This window comes from Geotrypetes seraphini, chromosome 10, assembly GCF_902459505.1.
Source record: "Geotrypetes seraphini chromosome 10, aGeoSer1.1, whole genome shotgun sequence".
Taxonomy (NCBI): domain Eukaryota; kingdom Metazoa; phylum Chordata; class Amphibia; order Gymnophiona; family Dermophiidae; genus Geotrypetes; species Geotrypetes seraphini.
Window position 1 is genome coordinate 134,466,152 of NC_047093.1, and position 15,548 is coordinate 134,481,699.

The window sequence follows — 15,548 nt, forward strand, 5'->3', positions numbered from 1 at the left end:
GTTGCTGCCCTGTAATGGAATTATTCCCATTATAGCTTTCATTATCCAGGTAATTACTTTTGAATATCAGACGCATGGAAGGGAAAGGGTTGAATCAGGAATAGTCTGTGAAAATATTTCTTTACAGAAAGAAAACTTTCCTCTTTTACAAAGCCGTGCAGCCACAGCTCAGTAGCTCATTAATTCCCAGTGGGCTTCAGTTCAATTACCACAGTAATCGCCTTCATAAGTGACCCGAATCATTAAAATGTACCTGTGGAACCACACTGATAAAAGAGCATAACAAAAGAGTATACCCAATTGTGTACCCTTTTGTTCACCTTGAAGAATTATAATCTATTTGGTTGAGCTATTAAGTGTTCCTAAGATATGTCACAATCCTATCCCTAAAGTGCATCTTGCACCAGGGCAGGATCGAATAAAACCTGTCCCAGGGATTCAGAGGGCCAACCATGGGGATAGGATTGTGACCAAGCCTAAGGAAAAACCTAGCTTGCCCTTTAATTCAGTCGGGGCTGATCTCCAGGGAGGAGAGGAGGAGGTGGAGAACAGCTTACAACAGCCCCAGAGAGATCTCCCTTCCCCTGGCTTCTCCCAGCTGGAGGGAATGATTAGGCTCCCAAAGACAGCTAGGGGAAATCGGCAGAAAGCTCCACCCCCTTCAAGGGCAGGTCAGATTCCCTTGTGTACTTTAGAGACTGCTCTGAAAAGGAGGAAGGCAGTCTATCCGGGGTCAGCCCTGGAAAGGGTCTCTCCTGTTGAAGGTGTTGCTGAGTCTCGGGACTGGGAAATGCAGGAGCCTGACACAGACCCTTTGGCCAACCAGTTACCCAGTGAGGAGGCTATGGAGTTTGGAGAAACTTTCAGTCTGCCTGAAGATGTGCAAATGGAAATCAGCTAAGTGGCAGGGCTGGTAGTTGTAAAGTTTATAAACCTCCTGGGTTTGAGTTTGCACTGTGTGGGAAAAGGGTGTTTGATTCCTGTATGCTTTTGAAGGACTTGTGCTGGCTGTACTTGTCCTGCTTGAGAGAAGCAGGAAGAAAAGAAGAAAAAAAACCACGTTTTTTCTTGTTTGCAAGTGTAATGGTGTCAGCTATAGTTAAGCTGGCTGGGGCTGTCAGATGGTGAAAGTCTGGAGGGAAGGCAGATGGGGAGAATCCACTGTACATCAGGTTGGGTTAGTGGGGCCATTAGTGGCAAGTCTGAAAATCAGATTATTTAATTAGTGGATTCGCTGACTTCCTTCCCCTCCCCCAGCAGCTCCTGTTGAGCTGGCTGGGAAACAAGCCAGAAGGAGTTTAAGGCTTGTGCTTTGGTTCTTTTGGAGCAACGCTGTGCTTATGGACTTTGTGTGCCACTAAAGAGAACTGGTGAATGTTGTTCTTTTTGATTGAAGATTTATTTTGATGATTACTTACCTGACTGAAGGTACAGGTGGGCCTCTTTTGTTTTGGGCCACCCTAGCCTGAGTTTTCTGATATAAAGGAGTGTGTTATAAGACTGTGAGTGTATCACTCTATTGGAGAATGCACCTTAATCATACCACCTAATAAAGGGGAAATTTAAGGATTAAGGAAGTGACTTTTTTTTGTCTTTTTGATTTGCTGACAAGACAGTGCATATTATCCAGCAGGACCTCCCTCCGGCTAGGGAGGCACGTCGGAACAGCGCATATGTGAGCGTGGCCGGGCTGACGTGAAACCACAGGTACCGGCTGCGCTACAGATAGCAGTTATGTGAAAAATACAAGCTGTGGAATGACACTTCACGAGAAACCATAGGCTCATTTGTTTGCTGTGGTGTTTTATTGGTTTAAATACTGTCATATTTATTTTGTTTTAATATATGATATCAGTTTATCTTTATTGTGCATGTGAAGTAGTGAACTGCTCAGATGTGTAACAATGGATGGGTATAAACATAACAGACAAAGTGAAATGAAGTTTCTTCATTTTTTCTTTTATTGTATCCTTTTTTTTTCTTGGTTTCTGTTTTTCTTACCTGTTGCATTGGAGAACTCTCCCTCAGCACAAGGGACACAGTCATAGCAACATTTCGGGCTCCCCTCTTTGGGAGCCTTCCTGTATCCTGGCCTACAGCTCTTGCTGCACACAGAACGAGGAGTCTGAGGAACAAAAGCATGGACAACTTGTGAGCTTTCACAGGAGACAGATCCTATTTCCCATGTCCACATAATCCCAGAGTCATTTTTAGAAAGACATAAGATAAAGGGTTTCCCTTCTCTTATTCTGCTTCTTCTAGGTATTTCTGACACAGGTATGTATCATTCAGATTTTGAGGTGGATGGTTAGAAAGGGGGAAAGTGACCACAAGGGGAGTGTGGGGGGTGATTACTTAATTGCTCAGTTTGGGTATCTTTTTAACAGATGCTTTTAAAACAGGTCTAGCTCTGAACATTTAAATTATGTCCTGGACATCTTTTTGAAAGCTTCAATTATCCCTGCAAGATATCCAAGTCTAAGCATGCCCAAAGCCCACCCATAGCACACCACCAAAACAACACTCTTGAATTTTGGATGCACAGTAGCTGAGACGCCTCTCCAAATGTCCTAAAAGTTGGTTTTGAAAATTGGCACTTGGACATCCTGATAATTAAAACGTCCAAGTGCCAGTGTATGCCGTTTTTGGATGTCAACTATATTATCAGAATTAGCTAGGTGAAGTAAACATATTAATCATAGAATAACCTTCATCTAACCATGAACACAACAGCAAATCAGCCAAAGCAAAGTACCCAAGATGACAATCAAAATGAAGTATCCAAGACTGCGATCAAACCAGCAAATCATCCAAAACAAAGTACCCAAGATGGCAATCAAAATGAAGTATCCAAGACTGCGATCAAACCAGCAAATCATCCAAAACAAAGTACCCAAGATGGCAATCAAAATGAAGTATCCAAGACCGCGATCAAACCAGCAAATCAACCAAAACAAAGTACCCAAGACCGCAATCAAAATGAAGTATCCAAGACCGTGATCAAACCAGCAAATCAGCCAAAACAAGTATCCAAGACCACGATCAAAATGAAGTATCCTAGACCTCGATTAAAATGAAGTATCCAAGACCGCGATCAAACCAGCAAATCAGCCAAAACAAAGTATCCAAGACTGCGATCAAAACAGCAAATCGGCCAAAGTGAAGTGACTGAGATTGAGCCTCCGTGATGGATTTTATTGTTATTAATGATCTGAATTGGGTGCAGCTACTTGTATGTATCTAGAGCTCAGCTAATATTGACTTCTTCTGGTGTCCAGATGTCACTGAAGTATGACAGACACTGTTCCTGGTCCTCGTGATCCCACAGCACAAATGCCAGCCACAGAACGTGTACCCAGGTCTCCCACAAAGTAATTTACATACTGTAACTGAGCTGGTGGTCCAATGACAATCTGATCTTTTTAATGCCAGACAGGATGACCTATAATACTCTCTCTTAATATGAGGATGCTGACCCTGAGTATTAGAACAATGTAATTCACCCTCACCTGTTTAAAGAGCGGTTGCCACCGGATGGCGCTCTCGTTGATGAAGAGTTGTTGATCGGAAGGGGCAGAAGGATGAAAGCTGCCCACAAGGGTTTGGATGAGGGCTCCGTTGGGCAAATAAATACAGTTTAGAATGTCATATCGAGTGGGAGTGTCCCCTTTCTCATCAAAGAAAATCTCATTTCCAATAGAAGGTTTAAAATGAATATTCCTAAGAAAATTATTCAGCTGGAAAAAAAAAGGAAACAATCAGGAAATTGCATGGAGAAAGTGCTGGAAACTCACCTGAATGTATGAGGTGAGGTACCAGAGAGCAATATTTTCAGAACCAGTGAGAGGTCACTAGATGTGTAGGCATGACAAGAATGCAAAGTCTATATGTAAGAAAGGTATATGGTAGGAGACATTATTTTTTTTTTTCAGCAGATATGGGAATTTTATAAAGGTAAATTTCTATCTACTATAATAAAACCCTAAGCGCGCATGCGCACTCCTACCTGCATGTTCCGTGATCCGTATGTCCGTGGCGGTAGGAGTGCGCATGCGTGCTTAGGGTTCTATTACCTTGGAAGAAAAAACGGCACCACATTCACGGAACCACAAGGATGTTCTGAGCGAAGATATTTTTAAGTTCTAAGCCGCGGTGGCGGCTCCTCTCACGAGCCCCACCTGAGTCGGGGAAGTCTTCCAACACAGATGGGAATTGTGAAACGAGCCGCCGCAGCAGCTTTAAACTTAAAAATAACTCCAACACAGAACTAAACGATCGACAAAAGAACGTCGGACATTGCATGTGATCCCAGCCGCTCCTCACACACATTAGCAGGCAAAACAGCTTCCCATGCACCCATGCAACCTCTAAGCGTGGCCCACCCTGCTCTTCAGCTCCTCCAGGTAGCGGCAGACCTATCTACAGCCAGGAAGTACTGTAAGGCCCTCTGCTGCTCTTCTGTCCTTCTCTTCTAAACAGCCAGATGCTGGACAGGGGAATCAGGTAAGGGATGCTGCAGTACAGGGGGAGCAGGGAAGAGGTGCTGCTGGGCAGGGGGGAGGAAACAGGAAGGGAGGCCTACTGCTGGGCAGGGGGAGCAGGGAAGAAGTGCTACTGAGCAGGGGGGCTGTAACAGGAAGGGAGGCCTACTGCTGAACAGGGGGAGCAGGGAAGAGGTGCTTCTGGGCAGGGGGGAGGTAACAGGAAGGGAGGCCCACTGCTGGACAGGGGGGGAGCAGGGAACAGGTGCTGGGCAGGGGGAAGGTAAAACGAAGGGAGAAGGGCTGCTGTTGGACATGGGGAGCAGTGAAGGTGTGCTGCTGGACAAGGGGGAAGGTAAAAGGAAGGGAGAAGGGCTGCTTCTGGACAGGGGGAGCAGGGAAGAGGTGCTGCTGGACAGGGTAGGTAAAATGAAGGGAGAAGGGCTACTGATGGACAGGGGGGGGAAAAAGAGACAGAAAGAAAGACAGACAGAAAGCAGCCAAGGAGAGAAAAAAAAAAAAGAAAGACAAAGACACACATCTATTCTAGCACCCGTTAATGTAAAGACTAGTTGATGCATATTTACCATATTTATTCAATTTTCTATACTGTTCTCCCCAGTGTGTTCAGAACGGTTTACTTGAATTTATTCAGGTACACATTCATTTTTCTCTGTCTGACCCAATGGACTCTCATTCTATCTAATGGACCTGGGGCACGGGGAGGATTAAGGGACTTGCATAGGGTCAGCATGGATTTGAACCCACAACCTCAGCATATTGAGGTTGTAGCTTTAACCACTGCACCACATGGTTCCCTCCTTGTTACTGTCACAATGGCTTGGTTTCCCTATATTGATACTACTGGCTTTGAATTTCAGAAATCTGCCTTGAACCGTCAAAGGAAAAGCAAAATACAAATGTCCATATTCAATTCAATCTTGTGTGTTTGGTTTTCAGAGCATCAATGCATTAAGAGATAGTTCTTCGTATCTCAGGGCAGCACCCCTTCCTGCATTTTAGGTGCATCTTACAGCCCACATCCTTATAGAATAATGGCACAAACCCACTTTGTGCTAGAATTGAGAGGTACAGGAAAAAAGGGTGGGGAACAAAGATACCAATGTAAAAAAATAGTCCCAACAAAAAAAGGTGGGATAAACAATAGTCTGTATCCTGATGACTTTATATGGCGTGAGTCTGTGGCAGTTACGAGGGGCCGCTGGGAAGTTCTCAGCCCAACCAAGAAGAGCATGATGTGGAGCCATGAAACTTGCAAGTTATTCCACACTTTTCATTTCAATGAGGCAAATGCATCCAGTACTACTACTGTTTATAATTTCTATAGCGCTGAAAGGCGTATGCAGCACTGTACATTTTAACATACAATAGACCAGGGGTGCCCACATTTCTTTGGCTTGTGAGCTACTTTTAAAATGACCAAGTCAAAATGATCTACCAACAATAAAATAAAAAAAAACCCACAAAGCACACTGTACGCAGAGAAAATGTTATTTATATTCAGGTTTTTTTCAAAGAGGTCAAGGCAGATGACTTTAAAATATGCAATGTCACCTCAGTAACAACTATACAAAAATAGACAAATATACCCCCTCCCCTTTTACTAAACTGCGATAGCGGTTTATAGTGCAGGGAGCTGCGCTGAATGCCCTGTGCTACTCTTGACACTCATAGGCTCCCTGCGGAAAAAACTGCTATTGCAAAACTGGTGAAAGGTGGGGTGTTGGGAAGGGTGAGACTAGTGGAAAGGTGGCCTGGGGCGGGGTCATGTGACCTCTTTGTTGACTTCACAAATATGGTAACCCTATATTCAGTATCACTTTGTGCTTGGTTGGCTGTTTGTGTGTGTCTTTGTTTTCTATATAAGCAGGTGGCTATGTGTTTTTGCCTCGCTCACACCTCCTGCTTATAACATCTGGTGTCATTTTACCTGCCATGGTTGGAATCTCTGTCGCAGACTCTCTCTGTCAGTAATCAGTCCTTGTAAGGGCTCTGCCGTGTACATTTGATGTAAAGCATGTGCCAGGGCATAGACTGCTATATAAATATTGTAAGAGAACCTGAAATTATAGACATCATACAGAGAAGAATCCAGGCTTCGTAGCGTCTCAGACCCAGTACAATTAGGCAACATATCAAAATGTTTCCATCTATTCTTTGTGCCTGGCAGCCTACATCTGAATTTTCCCTGCCAAATTAATTTCAGTAAAACATCATTTGGAAACATGGTTGGGTTCACACTATAAAGGAAATCCTTGAATCCAGGAATTTCACCTTTTGGGATAGAAAATGCTATCGAGCCATTTAAGATCTGGAAAGCTTTTCCTATATCGAAATCTGTAATAATTGGCAGAGTTGCTGACAGAATCCACACCTTCGGAGGTATTTCATGTTTTCTCCATTCTTTCAACATGAACTGTTGGAGCAGATAGACCATACTACTGTAGAGGACTATCACGCTGCAGGTGGAACTGTGAATCAGGTGAACAACCTCCGGTATAGTTTGATCATTCCCAATCATTGGTATCATTGCTAAAAACTCAACACAACCTCCGCTCTGAATAATTGTCCACTTAAGTTCTTCACCAGCTGATTGTCCTTGATAATCAGCTGATGTCAGGATCCCAACCCAGGTCCATCCAAAGTGCCGGAGTAACTGTATAATAGCGTCATACTGAGAGCGCTCATTAGGGACCATTCGGAAAAAGGATGGAAAGAGAATCCGGTCACTGAAGATGGGATCCATTGCTCCATAACTGATCTGTGAAGGACACAAAAAATGGCATTTTAGAGAGGAAGCCTAAGACTGTACAACGCAGATGGAGGCCCATTTCTCAACTTGTGTCAAACAGGATCTGCTCTGTGATACATGAAAAATGGACATTCATGCATGAACAGTCATTTTACAAAGAAACATCTAAATAACCACACCATCAAATAACCACACCATCAAATAAACACACCATCAAAAAGCTGCTGTTGCAACAATGTCCATGCTACTGCTGAACACAAAATCAAACAAACTACAGGGCCACATTGTTTCTCCTTGCAGCTACTGGTCTCGCCCACCGTAGACATTACTTCAAGTTCCAGGGCAGAGCAGGAAGCCGTGAGGAGGAAAACTGCGGCTCTGCAGTTTGTTTGTTTTTCTCATTTCAGAAAGGGGTAGATGCTGGATAAGGGGGAGTAGATGCTAGATGTGGGAGAGGGGAAGATAGGGGGCAAATTCTGAATGTAGGAGGGAGAGGAAGGACAGACGCTGGATGAGGGTTGAGAAAGACAGACAGAAAAGGTTCAAAGAAGAGCGACTAGGATGATAATGGGGATGGAGCTCCTATTGCATGAGGAAGGGCTCTTCAGCTTGAAAAAGAGATGACTGAGGGGAGATATGATTGAAGTCTACAAAATCCTGAGTGGAGTAGAATGGGTACAAGTGGATCGCTTCTTCACTTTGTCAAAAATTACAAAGACTGGGGGATACTCGATGAAGTTAAAGGGAAATAATTTTAAAATCAATAGGAGAAAATATTTTTTCACGTTGCCAGAGATTGTGGTAAGAGTGGGGGAAGCCACTGCTTGCCCTGTATCGGTAGCATGGAATGTTGTTGCTGTTTGGGTTTTGGCCAGGTTCTAGGGACTTGAATTGGCCACCGTGAAAACAGGCTACTGGGCTTGATGGGCTATTGGTCTGACCTAGTAAGGCTATTCTTATGTTCTTATATGGAGGAGAAATGTGAAAGAGAGAGAGAGGGATAGATGTTCAATAGAAGGGGGAAGAGAGGAAATAAATGCTGGAGGTGGGGGTTCAAAGAGAGGAGACAAACATTGGATAAAAGGGGGAAAGAGGGTAGATGCTGGATATGGAGGGGAGATAGGGGATGTAGATGCTGGATGTGGAGGGGATAGAGGAGGCAAGCACTGGACAGAAGAAGGGGATAGTGGAAGCAGATGCTGGGTAAAATGGAGAGAAAGAGAGAGGGAGCAGATTCCGGGTAGAAGAGTAAGAAAGAGGAGAGGGATAAGACACTGAATGGAAGAGAGAGGAGAAGCAGATGCTGGATTGAAGTGGGAGAGTGTCAAATACCGGATGTGGGAAAGAAAGAGGATAGGGTTAGTGACTGGGAAATAAGAGGAAGTGAACTAGAAGAGCCAGAGTGAGGAAAAGATGGTAAGTGTAGTTAGAATCGGTAAAAAAAAAAAGGAAATTGTAAACTGTATAGTAGGAAAGAATTAAATTGAAGAAAGTTGAGTGAAAAAGGAGAGAAAAAGAAGAAATTGACAGGAAATCATGGCAAGAGTTAAGAGAAAGACAAGGAAAACAGAAACCAGATACTGGAGTCTACACAATTAGGAAAAGTAATTGGGAAAACAACAAAGGTAGAACAAAAACAATTTTATTTTTTGTTTAGAATAAAGTAGTGTGGTATCTAAGTTAATAAATGTTGCCCTGGATTGGGATTTTGCCAGGTACTGGTGACCTGGATTGGCCATTGAGAGGATGGGCTATTGGCCTTGATGGACCATTGGTCTGAGCCCGTAAGGCTATTCTTATGTTCTTACGTAAAGATAATGAAATTGGAAATAAGGCGATATCTCTTTATTGGACTAATTTTAATACATTTGTGGCCAATGTTTGGAGACCAAACCCTCCTTCCTTATGTCAGAACAGGATACCATAACATCTGTATACTGACCTGACCTGAGGAAAGAGGTTGTGGCTTCTGAAACCTAATTGAAAAATATATTTAGTCCAGTAAAATAGTTTCATCATATTATTCAAATTTTGGTGTTAATTTATAGTATAATATAACATAGTAACATAGTAAATGACGGCAGAGATAGACTTGAACGGTCCATCCAGTCTGCACTTAAATTATACCCATTAAAAAATACATGATTAAATTAACTTGTCTCTTCTTTGATATTTCTGGGCCGTAGACTGTAAAGTCTGATATTGTCCTAGGTTCCAATTGCTGAAGTTGTCATCCAAGCTCACTCCAGCCTATCCAACCATCCCATTGTTTGCAGGATATTTACTGTAAAGTCTGGCTAGTAACATCTTCATGTTCCAAATTAGTTTACTTCTGCTTTCTTTAAATTTTTCAGCATGCATCATGCATACATTTTTCAGCATGCATTGGTGTCGTATTGTGGCTTGTTGGGGGTTCAGTTTAATATTTGTTTACATATTTCTATTTTTAATTTATGGTTAGTTACTTTATACTGCGTGAGGATCTGTGTTCTGTGTATATGAAATTGAGAAATTAGATTCTTACCTGCTAATTTTCTTTCTTTTAGACTCTCTAGACCGGTTCAGCTGTCACTGATGGGTAATAGCTCATTATGATCAAATGTGAAAAATTAAGAACATAAGAACTGCCATCTCCGGATCAGACCCATGGTCCATCGAGTCCGGTGATCCGCACACGCGGAGGCCCAGTCAGGTATACACCTGATGTAGTTTTAGTCACCCATATCCCTCTATGCCTCTCGTAAGGAGATGTGCATCTAATTTGCCTTTGAATCCTAGCACAGTGGATTCCTTAATAACCTCCTTTGGGAGAGCATTCCAGGCGTCTACTACTCGCTGCGTGAAGCAGAACTTCCTCATATTTGTCTTGGACTTGTCCCCCCTTAGCTTCAAACCATGTCCTCTTGTCCGTGTCACGTTAGACAATGTAAATAATTTATTTTCCTGCTCTATTTTATCGATGCCTTTCAGTATTTTGAACGTCTCGATCATGTCCCCTCTCAGCCTCCTCTTCTCAAGGGACAACAGTCCCAGTTTCTTGAGTCGTTCCTCATATTCCAAGTTCTCCATACCTCTTATTAGCTTCGTTGCTCGTCTCTGCACCCTCTCCAGCAGTTTTATATTCTTCTTTAGGTTGGGAGACCAATGTTGGACACAGTATTCCAAGTGTGGTCTGACCATTGCTCTATAAAGCGGCATTATGACTTTCTTCGATCTACTCGTGATTCCTTTCTTTATCATGCCTAACATTCTGTTTGCTTTCTTTGCCGCTGCCGCGCATTGTGCCGATGGCTTCAGGGTCCTATCTATCAGTACACCCAGGTCCTTTTCTTGCTCGCTCTTACTCAGAGTTGTGCCTGACATTCTATACTCGTGTTCCTTATTCTTACTACCTAAATGCATTACTTTGCATTTCTCCACGTTGAACTTCATCTGCCATTGCTCTACCCATTTCTCTAACTGATACAAGTCGCACTGGAGTTCCTCGCTATCCTCCTGCGATCTGATTGCCCGGCATAGCTTTGTGTCGTCTGCAAACTTAATGATCTCACTGGATATTCCGTCTTCCAGGTCATTGATATAAATATTAAATAGGATCGGCCCAAGTACCGAGCCCTGGGGTACACCACTAGTCACTTTCTCCCAGTCTGAGAACTTCCCATTTATGCCCACTCTCTACTTTCTGTTTTCCAGCCATTTGCCTATCCACCTTTGTATATCTCCCTCTATTCCATGGCTTTGTAGTTTCCTGAGAAGTCTTTCATGTGGAACTTTGTCGAACGCTTTCTGGAAGTCCAAATATATTATATCCACCGGCATTCCACTATCAATTTGCTTGTTCACGGTCTCAAAAAATTGAAATAAATTTGTTAAACATGATTTCCCTTTCCTGAACCCATGTTGACTGGGTTTCAGCAAGTCGTATGTATCTAAGTGCCGGACTATGCTATCCTTGATCAGTGCTTCAACCATCTTTCCATGGACAGACGTAAGGCTCACAGGTCTGTAGTTGCCCGGTTCTCCTCTCGATCCTTTTTTGAAAATTGGCGTGACGTTCGCTATCTTCCAGTCGTCTGGTATCTGTTCAGTTCTGATTGTCAGATCGGCAAGTTTTTGCAATAACTCTCCGATTTCAACCTTCAATTCCTTTAAGACTCTCGGGTGAATTCCATCCGGTCCAGGGGATTTGTCACTTTTAAGTTTGTTGATCTGGTAGTATATCTGGTCCAACTCCACTTCGACTGTGGTGAGGCTGTCTTCTATTACTCCACTAAACATTTTCACTGCTTCTGGTATTTTTGTGGTATCCTCCTCCGTAAAGACAGACGCAAAGTAGGAATTTAGTTTGTCTGCAATTTGTTTATCTTCCTTGATGTACCCTTTTCTTCCCTGGTCGTCCAGGGGTCTCACCGTCTCTTTTGCGGGTTTTTTCCCTTTCACGTATCTAAAGAAGGGCTTGAAGTTTTTGGCCTCTTGCACTATTTTTTCCTCATAGTCCTTTTTGGCATCCCTCACCGCCTTGTGACATTTCTTCTGATCATCTTTATGTTTTTTCCATGCTTCGGTTGTTTTCATGTGTTTCCATTTTTTGAAAGAGTCCTTCTTTTCTTTTATGGCTTCCCTCACCTGTCTGGTAAGCCATGCCGGTTCTCCTTTACCTTTTGTTCTCCCTTCTTTGGAAATCCTCGGAATGTGGAGATTTTGTGCTTCTGTGATAGTATTTTTCAGTAAGGACCATGCCTGGTGTACCGTTTCGAGTTTGTCCACCTTTTTCTTGAGTCGTTGTTTCACCATGGCTCTCATGCGATCGTATTTGCCCTTTTTAAAGTTTAAGGTTGTGGTTAAGGTTTTGGCACGTTTTCTATTCCCGATGTCAAGCTTAAAGTTGATCACATTGTGATCGCTCGTCCCCAGCGGTACCGTAACTTCTACTTCTTTTGTCTGTCCCATGAGGCCATTTAGTATCAAGTCCAGGGTGGCGTTGCCTCTTGTTGGCTCTTTTACCATTTGTTCCAGGAAGCAATCCCCTAGCGCCTCCAGGAACTTGGCCTCCTTGCCGCAGTTGGAGTTTCCTAGTTTCCAGTCTATCCTTGGGAAATTGAAGTCTCCCAATATTATTACATTGCCCGTCTTGCATTCTTGTTTGATTTCCTCTATCATTTCTGAGTCAGTTTCCTCCGCCTGTCCTGGGGGACGATAGTAAAGGCCAATTTTCGTGTCTGCGCTGTTTGGCCAGGAATCTTGATCCAGAGGGACTCCAGCTTCTTTTTCGTTTCCGTCATAGCCACTCCAACAGATTCTACTCCTTCCTGAACATATAGGGCAATACCTCCACCTTTCTGCCCTACTCGATCACTTCTATATAGTTTGTATACCTGTAGTACTGTGTCCCAATTGTTTTCTTCATTCCACCATGTTTCTGTTATGCCAATGATTTCCAACTTATCATGTCTTGCTATTGTCTCTAGTTCCCCCATTTTGTTTCCTAGACTTCTAGCATTCGTATACATACATTTGAGTTCTCTTCGTGTTACCTTTTTGGACTTTCTACTCTGCTGTCCGTACTGTTTCTTTCACGGTATCCTTAACCGCTCTAGTGTTGTCTCCCTTGTTTGCTGTGCGGTCATCCCCTCCTGTATCTGAGTTGTCCCTTTAACTAAAACTAAACTAAACTAAACCTTAAGTTTATATACCGCATCATCTCCACGGAAGTGGAGCTCGACACGGTTTACAGGAATTAAAACAGAGAAAGGAACTACAGTGGAAGGAAGAAGGGCTGCTAAACAGGAAGAAAATAGGGGGCTTTGAATAATGGAGGTGGGGGGGTGGTTACATTTTGGAGAAAAGCCAGGTTTTCAGATGTTTTCTGAAGTGTTGGAGGGAGGTCGAACTCCGAAGGTGGGCAGAGAAGCTGTTCCACAGCTCGGTGATCCTGAAGAGGAGGGATGTTCCAAGTTTTCCTGTGTGGGAAATGCCATTTAGAGATGGGAAGGATAGTTTAAATTTCTGAGTGGATCTGGTGGGGTGGGTACTCGAGAGCCAGGATAGTGGAAAGAGGGGAGGAAGGATGCCGTGAAGAGATTTGAAGGTGAGACAGACGCATTTGTAGCGAACCCTGAGGGTGACTGGGAGCCAGTGAAGCTTAGACAGAAGCGGGGAGACATGGTCGAATTTGCCTTTTGTGAAGATTAGTTTAGCGGCGGTATTTTGAATCCGTTGGATTCTGAGGAGATTTTTCTTTGTTAGGCTTAGGTAGATGGAGTCCCTTTCTGCCTTGTCTTCCTTATTTGCTGTGAGGTCGTCCCCTCCTGTGTATGAGTAGTAGCCCATGGTTCCTTCATCGGGACATCCTATCGTCTGTGCCATCGACTGGTGGTCGACTGTCGGCTTTCCCCTATTTATTAGTTTAAAGCCTTCTCGATGGCCTTCTTCATGTTGCCTGCCAATACTCTTGCTCCTTCCTTGTTGAGGTGTAGTCCATCCTTTCTGTAGTACTTGCTTTTTCCCCAGAATGCCGTCCAGTTGCGCACGAAGTCAAAGCCTTCTTCTTCGCACCATCGTCTCATCCAGGCGTTAATAGCTTGCAATTCCCCTTGTCTCTTTCCATCCGCTCTTGGTACTGGGAGTATCTCGGAGAAAGCCACCTTCACCTCCCTGATCTTCAGCTGTCTTCCAAGTGAGCGGAGCTGGCCCTTCATCTCTTCCCTGTCATACTTCCGTTTGCTCACATCATTTGTTCCCACGTGGATGAGCACAGCAGTATCCTCTTCCCCTGCGCTGTCTATGATCCTGGAGATCATGTTGGCCACATCCTTCACTCTTGCTCCAGGCAGACAGGTGACGATTCTGTCCTCTCTTCCTCCTGCGGTGTGGCTGTCCACGTGACGTATAATGGAGTTGCCTACGATGATCCCCATCTTCTTTATTCGGGGGTTTCTTGGGGGTCGTAAGTCCACGTCTATGGTATAGGGCCAGTCTTCTTCCTCCAGTGCTACTCTTGAAATTGTTTTCGGCTCTTCAGATGGAGGGACGTCTTCCTGCGTTCTCTCTCTTCCTCCTGGTGTGCGGATGTCTCCTACCTCATCTTCGGTTTTTCTGTGTTTGCATGGGTGTCTTCTCTCCTCTCTTCCAGGCCTTCTTTCTGGGTATCCTGGATACAGATTTCCAGCCCTGGGATCTCTACGTGTTGCTGGTGGGCTTCCTCGATGAATCTTTCTAGTTCCATGATCCCTTCGCTGGTATCAGGCTCCCCTAGCAACTTCTCCTGCATGCAGTTTTCCTCCTTCCTGGCAAGGAGTTCTTCGAGTTCCATCACAGTTCCCTCCAGCAGCCGAACTTGCAGTTTCAGGCTGTCCAGTTCCTCGCATCGGCTCCAAACGTATGCCCTAGTCCCCGAGGGGAGGTAGTCATACATACTGCAGCCGGTGCAGAAGACTGGAAAGCTCATCTTCTGGCTTCCGTGGGCGCTCATGTATTGTTCTCCTTCTCAATTGTGTGTGTCCTGCCCTCTTGATAGCAGTCCACCTGTTGATTATTGGTCTCGGTTGTGTGGTGCTGTTGAGCTGATTGAGAGTGCTTGTCTTGGTGTGTGCTGTGTGGCTAGGTAATGGTATACAAAAGAACAATAACCGGAATGTAACTTACTTATTGGGGCTCCCTGTTAGTCGGCCCAGCTTCCTGGCTCCTTCTGCAGACTCCTTTGCAAAGGCGCTCTTGCTAAGGCGAGCTCCTTTACCGCGCGCCTTCGCCACGTGCCAAATGGCTGTGCGCCGTTGGCTCTCCTCCTGTTAAGGGGGAGTCCGGCGCTCTGGTGGTGACGCTGGCGGTGACGCGTTGGGGGTGGGCGGAGCTCCCTCACGCTCCTCCACGCTACCACTCGCTGCCTGCCTCCTGCTTCTTCTCTATTTCTCCCGCTGCTGTCCTCGCCGGGCCTGCCTTCTCCTGCACCAGCCGAAGCTGCACTGTGTAGCGCCGCGCTCTCCTCCTGTTAAGGGAGAGTCCGGCGCTCTGGTGGTGACGCTGGCGGTGATGCGTTGGGGGTGGGCGGAGCTCCCTCACGCTCCCCCACGCTACCGCTCGCTGCCTGCCTCCTGCTTCTTCTCTCTCTCTCCCGCCGCTGTCCTCGCCGGGCCTGCCTTCTCCTGCACCGGCCGAAGCTGCACTGTGTAGCGCCGCGCTCTCCTCCAGTTTACTGCAAAGCAGACAAGATCCCCACAAAGTAAACCACTACCAAAGTGCTACTAAAGTGAAGGAAAGTGTCTGAGAGCACCACTCAAAGGATCATAAAGTTTGTG

General features: G+C 44.8%; 1 pseudogene; it reads right to left on the reverse strand.

Moving 5' to 3' along the window:
* LOC117368594 overlaps positions 1 to 15,548 on the reverse strand; it is a 51,897-nt pseudogene that overhangs the window by 1,790 nt on the left and 34,559 nt on the right.